Raw genomic sequence first — 13,133 nt, forward strand, 5'->3', positions numbered from 1 at the left:
TAAAGTTCTAGAAACTCTTAAACAGGAGAAAATGTCCTCTATTTGTTCACTACTAGTCATCACTGTCCCATCTGACAGCCCCTTGTGTGGCTTGAAACCTTCCAGGACCTGAAACTGGGCTCTTGTCTAACACTTGCAAATGAATTGTCCAAGGAGACACGGGTGCTAACAAAGCAAGAGATTTTGTTGGAGAAGGGTGCCTGGGTAGAGAGCAGTAGGGTAAAGGAACCCAGGAGGGCTGCTCTGCCATGTGGCTGACAGTTTCATGGTGATGGGATTAGTTTCCAGGTTGTCTTTAGCCAATCATTCTGACTCAGAGTCCTTCCTGGTGGTGCACGCCTTGTTCAGCCAAGATAGATGCCAGAGAGAAGGATTCTAGGCAGTGGTCGGACTTGTGGTGTCTCCTTTTGACCTTTCCCAAACTCTTCTGGTTGGTGGTGGCTCATTAGTAACGTGTTCCTTACCAGGACCTCCTGTCGCAAAATAACTCATGCAAATGTAACTATGGTGCCAGGCCAGGGTGGGCGGTTTCAGTCAGTGTGCTTCCCCTAACAGCTGTGCATACTTTATACACATGCATCCCACACACCTGAAGTTACTATTCACAGTAACTAAGGTTTCATTGAGGAAGCTCTCAACAAGGAGTCGGGATGTTCCAGCATATACTTTTTCTCTAGCAACATGTTAAAGGCCCTCTGGTATGAACAGCAGCAAGGGATGGGAAGGGTATTTTAAAATGCAAAATAAAAGGGATGGCAGAATAATGAGTGATCATTAGATACCTGGGGCCCTAAGAGGCACTAAAATGGAACAAGTAAACACAAATGTTCAACGGGAGCTTAGGATGGTGATGTGAAATAGAAAATCAAACAGCATGTCTTTTGCAAGGGCTTCCCAAGTGGTTCAGTGGTAAAGAAGCCACCTGCCAATGCAGGAGACATGCAAGAGACATGGGTTTGACTGCTGGGTTGGGAAGATCCCCTGGAGGAGAAAATGGCAACCCACTCCATTATTTTTACCTGGGAAATCCCACGGACAGAGGAGCCTGGGTGACTAAAGTCACGTGGGGGTCACAAAGAGTCAGACAAGACTGAGCATGCCCATACACCTCAAGTCCTTTATATAAGCATGAGACGCAGTCATTCCAGCCTGAGGGCTGAGCCTATCTGTATGCCAGGTTTGCATGTTATGGGCACATCTGATTAGACAGTAAGTAGTCAGGTATCAAATGGAGTTTATCACACCTCTTGACATCTGGAAGCAACCCATTTACTGGCCTTGCTGAAGTTTTGCTCCCAAACACTAAGATAGGAAGAATTGCATCCTCCCAGTAAAATGGCCAGATGACAGCCACTGCTACAAAATAAATTAAGGCAAGTCAGTGTGAAAATGTCTTTAAAAGAAAGAAAAAAAATCTGTGCTTAGGAAATATTTTGAGAGGTGCAAGAACAGGGTGCTATGGGGTACTTCCTGAAAAGACTTCACGGAGTCAGAAATGTCATCTTGCTTTCCGCTGTGCTGCCAGCTTGCAGAGCCAGGGCGATGCCTAGTCCATGCTTAAGCAGAGTTCTAAAATGAAGCAGTGAAAGATGGGATTCCCCACGGAGCAGAAGGCAGATAATGCTAGTATTTTTGCAAAGTTGAGAAAAGCAGCTTCTCTAACCAGTGTCCTCCAAACCGCACCAGCCAAATGGAGAATCTAGGCTGTCAGATGTACCTCATGAGGCTCTGGGTAAAAGAGACATGTTAAAGTCTGGACCTCTGATAAGAAACCCATCCACTCTCGAAGAATGATTTACCAGGTTTTTTCTAGATTAACTTGATGCAAAGAGCCAGAAGCTTATAGCAGATGGTGGGGATCGGGGGTGGGGTAGATGGTGGGGAGTTTAAAGATTCATTTAGATTCTGGGCTGGAGTTTCCTTGAGCAGCCAGCGGTTATGTGCAGAAGGCCCGCTGTGTAGACAGAGGCAGGAGTATGCAATCTGGGCAGAGAGCAGCGGACCAGGGGACGACACGAGGCCCGAGGGAGAAAATGAAGGGCAAAATTTTTCAGAACTTTTCAATTTTCGTGCCACCCAATTGAATTCTCTGCATGTTGCTGTTGTTAAAAGATAAGATTTTATTTGAGCAAGATTCGATTTCATTCAGGCAGCAAACAGGAAGTAGTTAGGGCTCCACCCACAGGAACTTGGGGAGACTTTTATTGAGAAAAGGAGAAGCAAAGTAAGGATGGAGCTGATTGGCTGTAACTTACATCCTCATTGGCTGTTAGTAATTGGCAGTCATCAGGTTTTGACTTTGTAAGCATGAGGCATTTGCAGGCTTAGATTTCGGTTTGCTTCCATTGGGTGCCATGGCATGACAGCCACCTGAGTCCCGTGACCTTATTATTTTAACAACTGTTCTGATAGAACTTTTTATGCTTTCAGTTTATTCATCTTACCAAAACAAAAACAAAAACAAAAAAAACAAAAAGTTGAGCTCCTACCTTCTGTTATGCACTACTGTTTATGCTAAGACATTAAGCAATGGACATACAATCTGCACTCTCAGGAGCTGTATTTGAATGGGAAAAGGAACGGAGGCAGACAAAGAATAAGAAAATAAATTTCACATATGTATAAATATAACATGGTGCTTAGTAAAGAGGAGCAATGGGAAAACGAACCGTTAATTGGATTTGATTGCAGTTCTACGAGGAGTGATCAGAAAAAGATTCACCAGTAAAGTGAGCAATGAAGAAGTCATTAGCAGAGATGTTAAAGTCATGAGACTTGGGTGAAACAACCCAAGAAGGGTGTATAAAAACAATATTTTCTTCTTTTTATACTTACTTCAAGTGAGTTCTGCTCTTGGCAATCAAACAAGTTTGAATTGAAACAGTTGTTACTAGGAGTAGCTGGGGGTCCCTGACACCACTCCATTCCCAGTTCTGGGTCATAGAAAAGCTCGGCTATGGTTTGCCTCTCTCCCTTCATTAATTCCTCTGTATTTGAATTAGCTTGATTGGGTCTCTCTCAACCAAACCCCTCTTATGAAAGAAACTTAATAATAAACTTGGCTTCAAACAACACTGCACTTTTCTTGGTCCTCAAAAAACTCTTTGTATCCCTTGACATAATAATAACGAACGTAAATGTTGCCATTTGGCTAAGCCTCTAAAACTAGTTTTGCAATAATTTAATTTTAGTCTTCTTTAAACACGATTTAGGCAGAGATGACAATACATCATTACAAATAAATTCTTTCCCTAAGTAGTAAAATATATAATAATGTCTACTTTCAGGCTGTAGAAAACAGCTTTAAAGCAAGCAGGATGTCTGCCATAATTTTAACAACCTTCTGTACTGGCTGACCGAAGAATTCTCTGGAGACAGTCTGTCAAATATGTGAAACAAATGACACTCAGAAATTGTTGCTGTAGCTGAAGCCTTCCGATATACTTTTCTAGTACTTTGCAGAAATAGAGACTTTTCTGTGTCAAGTCAAATATTTTGTTTTTCCCCTTCATTAAAAAATTTAGTTCTGGTTTGTTTATTCTTGGAACAGACAAAATACTACCCCTTAATTTGTTGGAACCATTACTGATTTTCATCCAAAGGCTCAAAAGTACTGATAGATGGCCAAAGTAATAAGCAAAAGTCAACTTGAATACACTTAGATTTTTTTTTTCTCAAACATTAGGCATATTTTTCCCCTATCCAATGTGACCATTGTGATTGTTATTTTGACTCCATAAAAATCTGAATTCTGGGCTAATAATCAGTAAGTTCTATTGACTTGTCACTTTAAATTGATCACTCTGCTATAAAGACTCATGGGGGAGGGAAAGTTAATATAAGAGGGATGATGTCCTAGGTAAGCCTAAATTCCAATGCACATGAATCTGTTAGATCACGTTGAAGTATCAGAGATGTATAATGCTGACAAAGTACACAAAGAGAAGATGACCATGTGGCCTGGAGAATTCATGGAAAGCTTTCAAAGGAGACTTTTTTGAGGTCATGAAAAAAAATTTGTTCTGATTCCATTTAAAGTTCCATTTAGCATACATTTATTGAGTATCCACCATGGAGAAAATAGTTTGAAAGATCACAGCAAAGTACAGGCTTTATAAACTCAAATAAGACCTCGTCCCTGATTTCAAGTGATAGCAAAACTCCTGGGAGTAGGAACCACTATTTATGCAAAGACCAGACAGATGAAGGAGGAGGGCCATGAGCTATAATGTGATTAGTCTCAGGTTTCCTTCCTAGAACATTTTATTAAGTGAACACTTCCTTTAAAATCTATTCTAGTGATGCTATCGAAGAGAGAACCTATATGGAATTTACCAATAAGGCCAATAGGAAGCACCAATTTTTAAGCCTACCTGTGTGCATGCTAAGCCACTTCAGCCATGTCTGACTCTGTAACCCCATGGACTGTAGCCCACCAGGCTCCTCTGTCCACAGGATTCTCCAGGCAAGAACACTGGAGTGGGTTGCCATGCCCTCCTCCAGGGGATCTTCCTAACCCAGGCATCGAACCCTTGTCTAATACGTCTCCTGCATTGGCCTGCACCAGCACCACCACTCCAAATTAGAAAAGTGGTAAAGTGTAGAGAAAATGTTAAGTGAACCATTGTACATACAATGGATTACCACACTTTAATTTTCTACTGTGCTATACCCATTCTATAGCAACACAAAGTATAAACACACACACACACATACACACACCAATATTGACTGTTGTCAGTAGAGACTGGAAATCAAACAACGCTTGTGTAAACTAAGAAAAATCTACTTATCTACATGATATACAAATAGTTTGGCCCTGTAAAGACACCCAGCAGAGAGTTTAGAAATATTCTTTTAGGACAATGCAAACTTCCTGGGCCCTAAATCTCACCACTTTGGCACAAAGGGAATGGATGACAATAATCTGAAAATATCAATCAGAAGTTCACAATGAGATATCATACACTAAAGATCTGTATGACTTTTAAAACTACTTTTCTTAATCTCTTTCATAATTCTTCTAACTTCCCTCAATCTGAGAAATTAGGGAAACAAAGAATGAGCACAGAGTTGAATGTTACGGGCAGCCTGGATGGGAGGGGAGTTTGGGGGAGAATGGATGCATGTGTGTGTATGGCTGAGTCCCTTCACTGCTCACCTCAAACTATCACAAACACTGCTAATTGGCTATACTCCAATGCAAAGTAAAAAAAGTTCAATTAAAAAATAAAAGGGAATTAGAAACAATCATTTAATGGGATACATCTATTATAATGATCTGATAACACAGCCCCAAAGGACAAGAAAGACACTTCTCCAAAAGCAACTTCGTAATCCAGGTGAGTATGGTAACTGAAAATAAAGGAAAGCATTTGGTCCTGTAGGGCTTCCCTGGTGGCTCAGAGGTTAAACCATCTTCCTGCAATGCGGGAGACCTGGGTTCAATCCCTGGGTCGGGAAGATCCCCTGGAGAAGGAAATGGCAACCCACTCCAGTATTCTTTAATCCCATGGATGGAGGAGCCTGGTGGGCTACAGTCCACGGGGTCGCAAAGAGTCGGACATAACTGAGCTACTTCACTTTCACTTTTGGTCCTGTGGTGGAAGTATGGTTAACTAAATTAATGATTTGATTTTGATATGACAAAATTAAAATAGATAACATTTAATTTTTCAGCATCCACGTACACCTAAGTAACAGAAAGTAAAAAGAAATCATTGTCTCATTGTCATGAGACATCCAGAACATGTAGAACTGCTCAGAATGTTTCTAGAGAACATTCTGATACTCTATTAATGACATTTTTTCTTTCAAGTCTGAGGTCTGTATAATCTATCCTTTAGCTTTCTGTTTGGTTCATTTCCTAAGATTTTAAGTTCACTGGGCAGGTTCACTTATATTTAGCTCCCAAAGTACAAGAAAATGCTCTAATTCAAAGGGGTGTGCAATGCTTGTTTCAAAGCTGAAAATCAAAATGTAATTCATTCATTTATTTTCAGATTGATTAGTTGTCTACTGGAACAGTCAACAAAAGATGGCTAATTACAGAAGATTGAGATAGAAAGGGTGCTATTTGCACATAAATAGTGTTTCCAAAATGGGAAATCCAGGGGGAAAAATCACAGAACTTAAGAGAGGATTGAGTAGGACTAAGTTCTCTCCCCTTCATTGTGAAAGTTATATCATGATTTAAAAGAAAATCTGTTGGTTACCTTAGCCAGAAAAGGTAGTTGGACACAGGTTAACTGTTGCAGCACAGGAGTTTTTATTAATTTTCTATTGAGTCTCCTGTAGTTTGAGAATAGGAGGCAGTGCATGCTAAGTCACTTCAGTCATGTTTGACTCTTTGCAACTCCTATGGACTCTTTGCCAGTCTCCTCTGTCCTTGGGATTCTCCAGGCAAGAACAATGGAGTGGGTTGCCATGCCCTCCTCCAGGTCAATCCCTCTCCACCCAGGGATCGAACCCACATTTCATATCTCCTGCACTGGTAGCCTGGTTCTTTACCACTAGTACCACCTGGGAAGCCCAGAGACTTGAATAAACCTGTTCGTGTTTGGACGCAGATACTAACAGCCTTTAGTTGCTGTGAAAGGGCTGGGAGAATCTGAACCTTGTGATGATCCTGGGGAATCTTGAGGGAAAATTTAGGAAAAGGGATGGCATCTGATACTAAAATAGAGATGCAGGCTGAGGGCCAGTGACTACTGGGGTCTGGGCCAGGCACTTTCCCGGGGGGAACTCCACCCTCACCTGCATCTCAGGAAGCAGGCTTGCACCTGGAGGGAAGTCAGGAGAGGGAAACAAAATTCTAGTTCACGACCGGCTCAACACCCCCGGAGAAGCCACAGTGCCCTCTGCACCCCGGCTTCACGTACAGAGACCTTGTCTCTGCTCTGAGGGGCCGGCATAGGACCCCGCGGGCCTGCAGTTCCTATTACAACACACAGCAGCTTTTGCGCTCCATCAGGAATCAGGGTGTGAACAGCGCAGAATTCCACCTGCTCAAGGGCAACTGTGGGCCTCCGTCAGCGCCAGGGCTGCACAGCTGGGGGATACGGCCTTGGTGGTGACCGAGGTCATGTGTCTGCTGACCCCATCCAGTCTAACTCTCTGGAGTTGGGATGAACTTTCTGGGAGGTCCGATCGCACTTTTTCCCAAACAAGCGTAACAGTGATCTTAAGTCTCCTGAATTCTCTATAGTAGAGGAGCAGTCAGAGGTTTGTCACCCGGTAATAATCTCCCATCCTAACTAATTTGATGGCCTGAAGGGTCAGTCAGTCTAGACTGGCCCTAAAGGCAAAAATTATGCAACCAAAGTTTTTAACAAATGGTGAATCTACACAATTTCCCATGTTTTACTTCCATGTCGGTTTTTGATATCTTTGCACATAAAATGTCATGTCTAAATGTAAGCCAGAGAAATTCTTAAGGGCTTTGTGTACCTAGATCCATTCTTAATCTATATGGCTACTCAGCCTTTGAAATGCATCGACTGAGACTGGGGGCTGACATTTTTACTCTAGTTAATGTAAATTTAGATAGCCACAGGTGCATATTGGCTACTGCTTAGACAACATAGGTCTATGAGATAATAGGGAAAATGATCATCTTATTTATATATGTAATTTAAGATTCTCATTTTTCTCTGTGTAAACTTTCTTCTACACCAAGCCACCAAGGAGAGGCTGGCTTATAGTTACAGCAAACTACTAAACGTTGTTACACAGAAATTTCTTTATTAGATGCTGGGCAACTGGAGAAAAGGCAAAAAAAAAAAAAAAGTACCCAAATGCAGGCAGAAGAACAAGCAAACAGTACTGATTAATCGTCATTATATCTAGATAACATTAGCTTCTGATTAATTGTAAATTGACTAAGGCATAACCCAAGATCCCCAGAAGTGTCAAATAAGCAAGGTTACTTAGTCATTTTGAAGCAATTCATTGATTATCCACTAAGGGAAATATTTTTATCAAATACTGGAAAGGACGGGTTAGAGAATAGATTTTGTTTTGCTCTTTTCCTGCACTTTAACTTTACCTAACTTCTCGTCTATAGCCATTTTGCAGTTTTTCTATTCTCCAATAAATGCTGATGGAGACAAGTATGTCAATAATATCTATATTCTACCATTTTGATGAGTAATCTTCTTCTCCATGACAGCTAATGTTGACCATGTTAAAATTATGACTCTACATTTTAAATTCATGTTTGCATTGTTCTTTACAGAATGCAAAATGTGAGCTCTATTTTTAGCATCAGGACCACTTTTTATGGATGTAAATGGTGGTGGACACACTGCAACCCAGAGGAAAGACTGACAGTCTATATCAGTTCCCTGATTTGTGGAATATTTCACTCTCCTGGGTCAACTTGAAGAAAAAGAAGCACTTAGGATATTAGCAATGACAACTTGCCATTTTCTATTCGGGTTAAACCAGTATGAGGGTAGTTTCAAGCCTGAGTCATACTCTAATCATCACATACTCCTGACCTATTGGTAGACATACGCAAGAATGTGTATTACATCTCAGGATTTGTTCAGCCTTAGCAGCAGCAGCAGTTGATGAACAACAGATTAGAAGGGAATGAGACTAGCATTAAAAAACACTGTTACATCTTATCCAGACTTTATTCTACTTCACCCAATTCAGAAACAGTCATCTAAAATATGTCATTTCGAGTGCACAAGAGTTATTGGCACCCTTGCATGTAAGATGCTAAAGAGTTTTCTCCTCTGTGCAATAAAAAAAAAAAAAAAAAAAAGAATGTATTGGTTACAAATCCAGGATAAATCACATTTACTTGCCTTTTACCTTCAATGCTTCTCATACTTGTAATGGGTAGTAGTAACATTATGAAAACTTTGTGAAAAGACCTGGATGACATCTGAACAGAATCACCTGTGAAATCAATCTTTACACACACCAGTCTCCAATCCTTTTTAGCTGTACTTAAACCTACCTCTTGTAGTTTCTTAAAAATGTGCTTTTTTAAGAAATGCTGCTACTTTCTACTGATATAAAACTGGAGAAACTTTTCTAAGAGTTTATTTCAAATTTGTACATATTTAGAAATAATATTTATGAACAGTAAAAATGATTGTTATCAGATCTGTTATACTCTTCAATGGTAAATTATGGTTATGACATTGGACCCTGTACCAAAGCACATGTATCTTTCGAAAAACTCCACTAGGTGAGGGCCATAACTTTCCCACTGCTATGGACAGAATGTGTCTCCCAAAATTCATGGTGCATCCTAACCCTTAATGTGACTGTATTTGGAGACAGGATTTCTTAAAAGGCAATGAGCGGATGAAGCCATAAGGGTGAAGGGCCCTAAGCCAATAGGACTGCCATCCTCATGAGCAGAAAGTACATGTTTACACCTTCTACAAGCAGGCAAGAGAGCCTTCCCCAGAATCCAACCACACTAGCAACTTAATTTTGGGCTTCCAGCCTCCAGATCAACCACCACCATATTTCGTAAAGACAAATCTACTTATTCCTCATAAGAGTAAGATAAAACACGCCCCATGTCCTGCTTGTGTGTGCATATGAATGGATGGCACCATTCCCAGATATAGAGCATAGAACATGAAAGGGAAAACCCGGATGGGATCATCCTTGCAGAAACAAAGATTGGTAGAAGACAGTAAACAAAGACAGGATCGTTAGCAGAAATATATTCTATAAATATCAGACTCTAGCATTATAGATTGACCGAATTGGGTATTCGTGACACCGAAATCCAACAGAGCACAGAATCTGCTACTCAGAGTAAAACTAACTCAGTGCATGGAAATCAGGCATGCCATGGCGTTACAATACATCTACAATATTCACATATCTAAACATCTATTAGAAAACCCAAAACATTCATCTGGCCAGAACATCACCTAAGTGTTTCCCTGCATTTCATTTATGAGTTTAACAACACTACCACTTACTTGGAGGGTTGTTGTTTTCGTCGCTTAAGTTGTGTCCGACTCTTTGTGACCCCATGCACTGTAGCCCGCCAGTCTCCTCTGTCCATGGGATTTCCCAGCCAAGAATACTGGAGTGGGTTTGCCATTTCCTTCTCCAGGAGATCTTACCAACCCTGGGATCAAACCTGTGTCCCCTGCATTGGCAGGCAGATCCTTTACCACTCAGCCACCATGAAAGCCCTACTTGGAGGGTAAACAAAAACAAATGACTTTTACTTCAACATCCAGTAACTTGCAAAAATCCTAAACAAAAAATCTTAATTGACAGATGTTTCTAAGTTTAAGAAATTCCTTTTGACAGCATCCGTATGGCGTCATTTATTAGTGCTGCCCATAATATAAGTCTTATCCTCAATCACTGTATCAAACAGATAAGATTACAAATGAACAAAAATAATCTGTCTGTGACATGAGGGAGCTTATGTTCTAGACTGAGAGCGTCCCCAACACGGTCCTGTGAGCGACTCCTCTCCCCTGCTCTGCGCCAGAGTGTCGGTGGCCACGCAGTTCCAGCCTCCCTGTACCTTATCACTCACCTCCGTCCCTCATCACCACGATATAGATGCCCCTACGGACATCACTAAATCTCCCTCTTTCTCCCAAGATCTACAAAGCCAGTTCTCCTGCTGACCAAATATACAAAATGTCCGAAATGTTAATTCCAAACTGTTCCAAATCAAACAGGGTTCTGTTTTTCTTTTTTCCAGTAAAGAAGAGCTGATAACCAAACCAGATAGATGACTTTGTTAGCCTCATCTTTGATTTCTGCTCTCTATTCTCCCACAATCCTCAAAACTCTTTTTCAATCCCTTTGTCCCATCCCTGACTCCACTTGACCAACATTCAACTTTTATCTTCAGTAAATCTTCCTCACTGTAAACAGTTGTCCTACTAAACAATTGTTTTCCCAAATTTTCTCAGTATTACCTTTCCACTTTCAAATGCTCCATGCCAGAAGCTTACAGGGTTTTAGCATGGCATCTAACAAATTCTTCTACCCAACATTATTCCATTACTTCATTATTAATATTCCCTCCTGTTTCCACCTGCTCTATTCCTTCCCAAGAAACCTGGTGCTCATTCATTCCAAAGACATGCCTGTGTTTGTACTGCTTTACAATCGCCTGTCCCCCACCGTGAATGTTGCTTCTTTATCCCCAAACACATGCATTCCAGAGCATGGAAGAGCTGACCACCAACACATGCTCTCACATCGAAACAGCTAGTACATGTAGCTGGTACTGAAGCCACATTCGGGACTTTTAAGAATAGTATTTAGTTTCTTCCCCCAATTCCTACCACATAACTTAGTGAAAGGTAAATGCTTTTTAATCATTTGTTAAAATGAGTTTAATCTAATTGCCTACCAAACAATTTGAGTTCTAAAAAAGGACAATATACATATTTGCAACCACTCTACTCCATTGCTGTTTAAATACTTCGGGCTTTATTTTTGCATCTCACTGCACTGGCCTAATCTTTAAGTCTTTTAAGTTAAATATTCAGAAAGATTGGCCACGGATATGGGTTGCTATGGTAACGTGATCCTTCCAGTATCTAACGCTCTTAAAACTTTATGAGTTTTCTGAATATAAGAACCCTGGAATAAGCATAGCCTTGATGCATTAGGTGCAGCTATATATTTTTGAAAGTTGTATCTAAAGGGAAAAATAAAGATAAATTCATATTCATGTAAGAAAAACAGTAAACTAATATTCATGTAAAAATAATATTCTTTGTAAGAAGCTTAGGGCTCACAGGTATCATGGGACTAGAAGCTGACCCTACTCACTGTATATACATATTTTGAAAATACATTATATATATATGCTTGTTTGAAATTTTCTCACTAGATAGATGCTAAGCAATGTGAAATCATTATCACTCATATAAGATTTTCTGAGATTTATGTATCTACTGTGTTACATCACAGCAAAATTACTTCTTATCAAAAGAATCTTCTTCCATTTAACACCTATCTACAGCCCAAGAACTGAGCTTGCATACAGCTAGTTACTAAATCACAGTAATTTTTGTGGTTTATCATACATACAGACCTCATTTGATTTAAGAAATAGCTAAATAAAAAATAAAGACCTCTTAACTAAGAAGTCTAATATTGCAAAATTCAAAGGTCTTTAATTAGCATAGTTACACTTGATTATTCATATTTAAATATAGCTTAATGCATCTCTATAAATGTGTTTTTAAGTTAGTGAATTTACCCAAAATATAAGTCTCATGAATGGTTTATTTCAAAGCTATTAATATTATTTTTATTCTTAGGTACATACTATTTTTAGTTGCTTTGTGTATCAATGCCTGCAGATAACAAGATAAAGAATCCACAAGATATCTAAATAAATATTGTGCTTATGTGTGGCTAATGATATGGTTAATCATAAACGTGATAAAATTTGGAATTTTCTCAAATTTTAGAGTTTTGTTTAGATTATTTTGGCACTATATTAACAGTAAAAGAATTCAATGTACCTTGAAAAATGAAACAGATTTTCCCCCATAGACATGATGCTTCACATAAAATTATGAAGTGAAGAACAATATAACCTCAAAGAATAAAAAAATTTCTTTGTATTCATCCATTCTAATGAGAGAGTGGCAGGCACATGTTGCTTTCTGTTTGTTATCACCCTATGGCTTTGGTCAAAAGCTTCAGTTTTCAAATGCAGAAGACGGTAGCAACTGACTGTATCAGTCTATATCTAATTGGATAATTGCTCATTTTTCCCAGAGTACTTGTTATAGTAAATGGCAATTCATGGAGAAAGCCTGGAAACTGCATAACTTAGAGAAATGATGGCTTATGTTGTCTGCTACAAGCTGGTTTGTGAAGATCTACCAGATGACCACTTAGAGAGCAAAGGTCATTGTTCCATGTACATTCAAGAGTTCCTTGGGTTCTTTCCTAAGGACAGATTACTCTGTTGAAAAGTTAAAGGATCTACATCCAAAGATTTTTTTTTTAAAAAAAAAACTTATACTAATTCACATTTTCATAGAATCCTTGCTTGAAAAAGGTAAAGGAAACATACTTCATAGTAACTGATTATTTAGAACTCTGAATGAGCACCTTCATTGAATACAAAAAGCTTGAGATTTATTCTTACAAAACTA

The sequence above is a fragment of the Dama dama genome, chromosome 27, assembly GCF_033118175.1.
Source record: "Dama dama isolate Ldn47 chromosome 27, ASM3311817v1, whole genome shotgun sequence".
NCBI lineage: Eukaryota > Metazoa > Chordata > Mammalia > Artiodactyla > Cervidae > Dama > Dama dama.